This window comes from Phalaenopsis equestris, unplaced genomic scaffold (genome assembly GCF_001263595.1).
Source record: "Phalaenopsis equestris unplaced genomic scaffold, ASM126359v1 Scaffold000513, whole genome shotgun sequence".
NCBI lineage: Eukaryota > Viridiplantae > Streptophyta > Magnoliopsida > Asparagales > Orchidaceae > Phalaenopsis > Phalaenopsis equestris.
The window spans coordinates 2,345,470-2,355,357 of NW_018164953.1; the positions used below are offsets into that span (position 1 = coordinate 2,345,470).

The 9,888-nt window shown below is 30.6% G+C and overlaps 1 non-coding gene across 1 annotated transcript; it reads right to left on the reverse strand.

The window, feature by feature from the left end:
- Window positions 1-7,979: 7,979 nt before the first annotated feature.
- On the reverse strand, window positions 7,980-8,061 carry TRNAS-GCU. Its single transcript has one exon. It is a non-coding gene; the product is annotated as a tRNA-Ser (tRNA).
- Between the last annotated feature and the right edge of the window lie 1,827 nt (window positions 8,062-9,888).

The following is a 9,888-nucleotide window of genomic DNA, read 5'->3' on the forward strand; positions in this document are numbered from 1 at the left end:
TTAATCAATATATCTACTAGAAGAATCTTTGAGATGATATATTTACTTATTTATTTATCTTTATATGTTGTTAATAGGTTGATAGTATTTATTATATTGAATTTATTTATTTTATTTTATATATTTTCTCATAAAAAATTAGATTGTGCAGAATCAATAAGGGAAGGAAGGAACTCTTTAATCCTACAAGAAAGCATTTTACCAACAACCTTATAAAGTGTGTTCGAAATCATAAAAAAAACTATATTTAGAAACACAACCATCATTAATCATATAGGGATAATGGCAATTGTAGAATATTTCATTCATTCAAAAGTTGAGTTGTAACAAGAAAATGTTTAATAGCTTTGATGAGATCTCCATTGATAATATGTCAAGCTTTTTTGAAAATTTTTTATGAGAAATGATCTCACAATACCAAATAAATCTTTCTTTAGTTGTACTCCTGTTTAAACTTTGAGTCATGCACCTAATATTTTAGATAATTTCTTATGCAATTTCTTCCTCTTTGTTATTAAATGTGTTGCTTATTATATTTAGCATGAGAGGATTATATTTATTTTTAACAGTCATCGATTCTCAATTACCAAAAAAATGTAATGAAATATCAAGGTCATTAAATTGAAAAGCAAGAAATGGAACATTGGAAGTTTCATGCCTCATGTGGCATACTCATTATATTTCTAATCATAATATGCATTGTTAGTGTTGGTCTTAGGCTGATACTACAACATAGTATCTTGGTGTTCTTATTATTGCCTTTATTTTTAGAATATTTTTCTCTTTCATCTTTCAAGTTTACTGTTTGGATATTAAGTTTCTAGAGCAGGTTGTATGTTTGAACAATCCATAAGTTTAACACAACCCTTTAAATTTTATATTCACAGGTACTCAAGATACTACACTGATCTTGTATGGGCAGTGAAGAATCCATTATTGTTTTTTCTTATATTTTTTTAGCCTAGGCTTCATCTTTTGCATGTTTTACTATTTTTAAGATGTCCCCACTACAATTTTTTTTTCATTTTCTTAAAGTATTAATTTGAGCTATATATTTGAAATCATCTACGACTTTGTAACTTATTTTGGTCTTCCATGCAACATTGTATTGTGTTTCTTGAGAGCCATTATTTTTCTCTTAGTTTTATTGGATGGAAAAAAAGATCTTTGAAGATTCATAATTCACGCTTTCAACTATTTTGTTGCCATTATGTGGCAAATTACAATGACTGCTTTAACAAATATAATATCATGTACAAGTCTTGATTACTGGTAAAATGATATGCTTGAAAAAATGAATAGAATATGATAAATTTTTTCATTGGTTGTTAGACATTTATATATTTAAATATCACTAGCTTCAATTATGTAGTTTAATTATAGACAATATGAAATTGATGTAATTTTTTTTTTCTATGCAACTTTGAAAGAGGAGATCCATATGCCTCAACAGGAAATATTTAAAGTTTGTAGACATAAAAATTGAGCTTTTAAATTTAAAATTTCACTATATATATTTTAAAATTTCCATCTAAATAATGGTATATAATTTGATAGACTTGTGAAGAAATAAAGGTACAAATATGTTTAGTTTAATCATTATATCTAATCAAAGAAACTCTAAGATGATATATTTATTTATTTATTTTTATATGCTGTTGATATATTGATTGTATTTAATATATTGAATTTTTTTATTTATTTTTATATCTCTTCACAAAAATAAAGTAAATTTTGTAAATATAATGAGGGAGGGAATGAACTCTTTAATTTTACAAGAAAATAATTTAGTACCAATCTTAAAGAGTGTTCTGAATAATAAAAAAATTATAGTTAGAAACACATTCGCCTTAAATATTGTAGAGATCATAGTAATGGTTGAATATCTCACTCTGTTTAGAAGCCTAGTTGTTGCATGAAAATGTTTATTAGCTTTGATGAGATCTCCATTGATAATACCACATGCTTTAAAAAACATTTTGATGAGAAATGATCACACAATGCCAAATAAATCTTTCTTTATGGTTAGCTGCTCTCTTCTTAAAATGTTGAATCATGCACCCACTACTTTAGATAATTGCTTATGCAAATTCTTCTTCTAAGTTGTTCAATGTATTTCTAATTATTTCCAACATGAGAGGAACCATATATATTTTCAACAATCATAGATCCGCAATTTTTTAAAAAAAATTTGTGATGAAAATATCAAGGTCATTAAATTGAACAGCAAGAATTGGAACAATGGAAGTTTCATGCCTCATGTGTTAGGTTCTTTGTATTTTTCATCATAAAATGAATCATTGGTGTACGTCTTAGGTTAAAACTACAATGTTGTATCTAAGTATTCTTGTCATTGCCTTTATTTTTAAGAATATTTTTCTTTATCATATTTAAAGTTTATTGTTTGGTTATTAGGTTTATGGAGTGGGTTGTATGATTAAACTATTCATAAATTTAACATAGCGCTTTAAATTTCATATTCACAGGTACTAAAGATAACAAACTGATTTTGTGTGGGCTATGAGGGAATCCATGATTAATTTTTGTTGTATTTGTTGGCCTTGGCTTCATCAATACTATTTTTAAAATGTCATCACTACAATTTTTTCATTTTAGTTGACTATTAATTTGAGTTGTACATCTGAAATCATCCATGACACTGTAACTTAGTTTGGTCTTCTATAAAACTTTGTGTTGTGTTTCTTGAGAGCCATTGACTATATCTATTTTATTGGATGGAAAAATAGGGATCTTTGACGATTTATAATTCATGCTTTCAACTATTTTTTTGTCATTATGTATTACAATGGATAGTTTTATCTTGTTTAAATCATGATTAGTGGTGAAATAATATGATTGACAAAATGAATAGAAAATGATAAAATGTTTTCATTGGTCGTTAGACGTTTATATATTTAAATATCTAGCTTCAATTATGTAGCTTAATCACATGCAATCTCAAATTGATGTATAATTTTTTTTTTAAGAAACTTTGAAAAGAGGAGATCCATAGGCCTCAACTCAAAATATCAAAAGTTTGTAGACATAAAAATAAACTTTTAAATTAAAAATTTCACAAAATATTTTAAAATAGTTATCAAAATAGTGGTATGTATTATTTGATAGACTTATTAAGAAATAAAGGTACACATAGAGTTAGTGTAATCATTATATGTACTCGAAGAAACACAAAGATGATACATTTACTTATTTATTTTTTTTATATGTTGTTGATATGTTGATAGTATTTAATATATTTAATTAATTCATTTATTATTGTATCTTTGCCCATGAATAAAGTGGATTGTGCGGAGTGAATGAGGTAAAGAATGAAATTTTTAATCCTACAAGAAAGCATTTTAGCAAAAATCTTATAAAGAGTGTTGCAATCATAAAAAAAATATTGTTAGAAACACACCACCTTAATCTTTTAATGATAAGGGTCATGATAGAATATTTCACTCTAATTAGAAGTCTAGTTGTAGCATATAAATTATTAATAGCATTGATGAGATATCCATTGATATAATAGTGGAAGCTTTTTTGAAAATTTTTTGTAAGAAATAATCACACAATGCCAAATAGATCTTCTTTATGGTCGAATGCACTCTTCTTTAAACTTTAGAGTCAAGCACCTAGTATCTTAGATAATTGCCTATGCAAATTCTTCCTCTTAGCTATTCAATGTGTTGCTTATTATATCTAGAATGAGACCAATCATAGATCCCAATTAAAATATCAAGGTCATTAAATTGAAAAGCAAGAAATGGAACATTAGAAGTTACATGCCCCATGGTTTTATTATTATTGCCTTTATTTTTTAGAATGGTTTCAATGTCATCTTTCATGCTTACTGTTTGACTGTTTGGATATTAGGTTTCTAGAGTGAGTAGTACATTGGAAGGTTAAACTATCCATAAGTTTAACACAACCTTTTGATATCTCTGGAATATTTTATATATTTTTAAGATGTTGTCATTACAACTTTTCTTCATTTTAGACGACTATTACTTTGAATTACAATCACTCCACCCCTAAAATATGACGAAATCTTAACCAAACTTTGCAAAGGTAACATTGTCATGCCTTGATTTTTAAAGAGGTAAAATATAATACCTCTTGTCGGTGTGGGACTTATACTTGAGAGGTTCACAAGCACTAAATGGTGGTGGGACTCCAAAACCTTATTTTTATATTTATTACATACTCAACATCTTTCATTTCATAGAAAAATATCACTATTTTATTTTTTTTTAATTCTGAAATAAACTTTTACATATATAGATAATGTGACAGGAATGTAAAAAATTAAAGTCCAGGTGTTAGATATATAAATACATCAAAATTGAGTTGTACGTATTCAAATCTCCTTTTTTTTATTGGGAAACTCTATCCACCATACAAATTAGATTTTTAATTATATTTTAGTTAATAATATAAAGAATTAATTAAATATTTAATTCATTCTAAGCTTATTTTAATTAAACTAAATTCTAATTTTATTTATATTTTATATTTGTTTTTAAGTCAACAATGCATTTTAAACGATCACTTAGCGAGCTTGTTAATGATGATAAACGAGTTAAGCAACAATATGTTCAAATTTGTTCACATAATAATCGAGTAATTAAAAAAGTTTTCAAGCTTGTTTAATTACCTCTAAACTAGCTTAGTCACGAGTAGCTTGTTCGATTACTTAATTATATTGACATTTATGAGACAAAAAAAATATGTTTGAAAGAACAATGTAACAATTTTAATGTTTAAAATAGTTACATATTTATGTGAAAGTCAATAAAACATTCATTTAAATGCACTGATATATAATTTCATTATTGATAAATTTATATCAAGCAATTTAATAAGTTCTTATATCAATGTGTAAGAATTGTTTTTAGAAGATAAATTGTTCATTCTACAATAAATATAGAAAATCTAACCTTTTTATCAGTCTTTTGAGTTTTAGTAGGATTAATTGTGGTTGATAAACCATCACAAATTAATGTTAATTGATTTTCACCAAAAAAATGTAAAATGGGTAATGATGACCCCAAGCCTAAATGAAAATGGTTCTTGAAGTTTTTGAAAAAGATTATTTTGTGCTCCATCCTTAAAAATTTTCTGACTTCGTCACTGACTGACTGTGAATTTCACTACAAAAAAGCGTCAATCATAATTGTGGTGATTGTGGGGAGAAGATTCTAAAAAAAAAAAAAAACAAAAGTATGAGGAGAATATTTTCATAAGAATATTTATTATCTGTTCATACGAGTCATCTCATGATTCTTATTCATGTACTTAAATATTCTATACAATAACAATTATAAGGAGTCTTTATTCTACTAAGTGGGATTTAAATATTTTATAGCAAGTTCAAAATTTTGAAATGTACAAAATATTTTCTACCAAAATGTTCTTATTTGTGTAATTCAAAAGCCACATTCCCTAACATATAAAGAAAAATCTAAATAAATATATATTCATATTTGATACCGTTTAGGTATATTTACATACATAATGCCTAAACCTCAAGTATTTACATCTCACACAAAAATTTAGATATTTATCTACATACCTATGCATGAAAAGCTGAATTTGAGTCGTGAATAGTATAAATAGTGGTAGATTATGAAGAATTTGGGTGGTATAAATAGTGGTTTAGTCATGGTGGAACTATATGAAGAATTGCATTATGCTCAACATGCATAAGAAAATTATTGAAAAAATAGAAATTATGTGGTGCGGTCCATGACCTACACCCACAGAAGAAAAGCTATGAATGTTTTATTAAGCAAATGTGTAAGGTTACATAGCACTATAACATGAACCAAAAACAGAAACTGCAAGTAATCAAACTGTAGCTATTACATATGAATTTACTACTGCAACAATTACAAGCCACGTCACAAGCTGCTGCAACGAGAAAGCTAATTCCATGCAGCGAATCAAACTGTTGTAGCTAATCAAACTACAGCCATTCAAACTAATGCCAATAAAAAGGAGCAGCTATTCAAACTGTAGCTAATAGAGAAACTGCTTGAGTTTGCATCACAGAATATGCTGCAAATTCCATCATAGAATTAGAAGCTAAACAGTAATTGAAGCAAATAATCTCCACGGCGTTGCAATTAATAAATCAAAACAGAAATACAAGTACACGATAGAATTATGTGGTTCGATCAATGACCTACAACCACAGAAGGAAAGCCACAAATGTTTCATTACGGAATTGTGTAGGATACATAGCTATGAAACTACTGCAGCAATAACATATGAAACTGCTGCACAAAATCCTTAAACCCGAAACTCAAATACATAAGTCTTGAACTGCTGCAGGTAGTACAACTAAAACCAAAAATCCCTATACAAACTGCTATATCAAAAACATAAATCTTGAACTGCTGCTGCTAATAACATAGCCATACACAAATATTCTGCAGATCAAACAACATCAACAAAACAGAAAACATAAACTGCAGCATCAAAACAGAAAGCTAAGCTAATAACAGAGCCATTACATGAACCATGAATCGTAGCCAATAATAGAGTCATTGACTGCTGCAGCTAATGATAGAGTCATTGACTGCTGCAGCTAATAACAGATCCATTACATGAACCATGAACCGCAACCAATACAAACTGCTGCAGCTAATTCAGATAATTCGCAAATACAAACTACTTCAGCAAATACATGATCCATGAATCGTAACCAAACCATGAACTGCAACCAATACAAACTACTTCAACAAATACATGATCCATTAACTGCAGCTAATTCAAATATAAATAAACAATGAAATCACTCCACTTCACAGCTAAACTGCAGCCAATTTCTTCTCTTAGTACTCATTTGAAATCACTCCATATCACATCATCTCCCAAAAAACTTCCAAAACATGCAGATGGGGTAAGGAAAGAGGAGAACTTATAAGCAAGAAATGAAAGAGGAGGACTTTAAGGTTTACAGATCTATCGGCAACCATAACAATCGCAAATGCTCACGACCACATTTTCAAAATGAATGCAACAATGTTTATTAGACACATTCATCAGTTGATATACCACCTTTCCACCTCCTCCAGATCAATAGAAAAATTTTGCCGCGCAGTATATAGCAACGAAAAATCAACCCTAAATTTGTTTATGGCGAAACAAATGACTCCTAAACCAACATTCCCGTGCCAAATAATGACACACACAACAGAAATTGCAGAGAATGATAAGAGAGAATGGGAAAAAGAAAAATCATTCTTTCCAATGCCACATCCAGAAACAAATCACCGTAGAGAATGATAATAGAAAATCATTTCGCAGTAGAAGGCATTAGGGAAATACCACCTTGACGAGGTAACGATCATGATGAGGGTGAAGAGCAGAAAGATCGAAGAGGGAGGGGGCGAGGGAGAGCAGAGACGAGAAGGACACAAGAGTAATTGCTTAACCTAACGCGAGCAACGAAAGCAAGACGCGGTGATAGTCTCGTGATCACCCCTATTAACAAAATAACGACAAGCGGATGACAACAGTAGCAGATCACACGACAAAGACGAAGACCAAACACGAAGCACCCCCAAACGGGCCCTTAGGTAGATATGAAGATTTAGATATGGGATATATAAATACGGAAAAAAGTATGTGCCCCCTTAAATTTTTATATGCTCTGACCAATTTTCATTCCGGTTTATAAAACCGGTTTAAGCAGATCACAAGATATCATGAGACACTTGTCTTATCTATTAGCTGTATGTACATGACTTCCAACGTGAATAATTTTTGGGGAATTTACATACATACCAACCAATTCTTGTGTATTTATATATCTAACACTTATTATTATTTTTTTTTTTACATTTTCAGATAACATGAAAATATAAATTGCAGATTTTTTCATAATATATATTGTAAGAATGAAAATATAAATATAAGAAATGTAGATACATAGAAGCTTTTTCGTATATGTATAATGCCAAAAAATGCAACGTCGCCTGAGAGATTCGAACTCTCGCGGGGAAACCCCATGTACTTAGCAGGCACACGCCTTAACCACTCGGCCAAAGCGACTCATCCATTCTGTTTTGGACGACAATTTTATTTATTTATATTTATTTTGGAACCCGAATCGAAAATAAAATACATTTATGAAAATTTTGAATCAACAAGCTTCGCTCAGTTTCAAGTTTGTTAGGTACGATTTATGCATCAGATAAGGGATAAATACTAGAGCGGAACGGAGCAAATCAGCTGAACGGAAGCATCTGTCCAATCAGAGGAGTTTCATTATATGGGTTGGGGGTGCGGGGTCAACGCCCCTGCGGTATGGTACAAGAGTAATTTTGTAATTATATATTGTACGTCAGAGCTATATATATATATTGTATTTTGTACATTTTTCTGAATTGAAGAAAAAACTGCCGCTCTGCACAAAAGGATGTGGACATCTTTGCTGAACCTAGATAAATTTCTTTGTTTTCTTCTGAATTTGTGTCGATTATCACGTTTCTTTGCCCTAAAATTCCGAACAAGGTTGTGGGATTTTATTTATTTTGGATATGGTGATCATTCAAACTCAATTACTTTTGAATTCTACATTTTGTTTTCCAACAATACATTCAGGAGTAAAGGTCTAAACTTTGGTCTTTCATTTTGGATATAATTTCAAAGAAAAATGAGGAATTATTTTGGAACCTATGGTTCTAATTTTCTAGATCAACCGAATCTCTTACATAGGGTTGTCAAGACGGTTCGTTATTCGTGAACAACTCATGCTCGACTTGTTAAGAAACTCGTGTTCGGCTCTTTCGCTAAGTTAATGAACCAAACACGAATTAAGATTTCTTCGTTCGTGTTTGGCTTGTTTTGACTCGAAATACTACTCATCAGTCATATATATATATATATATATATATTGATACGTCACTAACAAATTTTTATCATCCATCACAAATCTCGAGACAACCTTTTAAGTAAGAAACATTCGAAATTCAATTAAGAGTCATCCAGAGCTTCAGTAAGGTTATAGTCAAGCTGACTGGCTCGATGAGACGGACCCAATGATATAAAATCATTAAACCACTTTTTGAGGATTTTTGAACACATTTGGAAGGTCAAATAGATGTCGAATCTAGCTAGTTCATAGTCGAATCGAGCGTCTCGACAAGACGAATCCAACGAGCTCAAGATTGCTCAATTCCGACATCATTAAGGCACTATAATGTCCATCAAACGTCATCCGATCAATGGAAATTTTCCGGATCGTCCGATCAAAATAGTTCATATTCCTGTATTAATTGCACTAAAAAAATTATAAATAAAACTGTACCCCTCACATGAGGGGGAGACTTGGGAGAGAACTTGAGGCTTTGAAAATGAGCTCAAGCCCAACATCATCCTTGCCATCGTCGATCGTCGTCGACCACCACCAATCATCAGTGACCACCGCCGATCGCCATCGACCAACGTCGATCACTGCTGACCTCTGTCGACCACCGCCGACCGTCCTTGACTGTCGTAGACCATTGCCGATTAATGTAGACCACCGCTAACTGGACACCATCAGGTGACGTTGCAATCTGAAAATCTTGTAACTTTTTCCCGTCTGTGAGACAAGGGGTCTCTGTAATCATCAAACAATATTGGATCTTCATAACTGGGTCAGTCATCGTGGTTTTCCCTTTCAAGGTTTTCCACATAAAAATTTATAGAATTGTCTCTGTTTGTTTCTCTTTCATCTGTGTGTGTGCTGAATTCTCGTACAATGCTAAGAAAATAATCTGTTACTCTACCGCCGCGGATTTTCTAGCACGCATCATATATATATATATATATATATATATATATACACACACACACACACACACACACATTATTCATATTTTTGTATATATATAA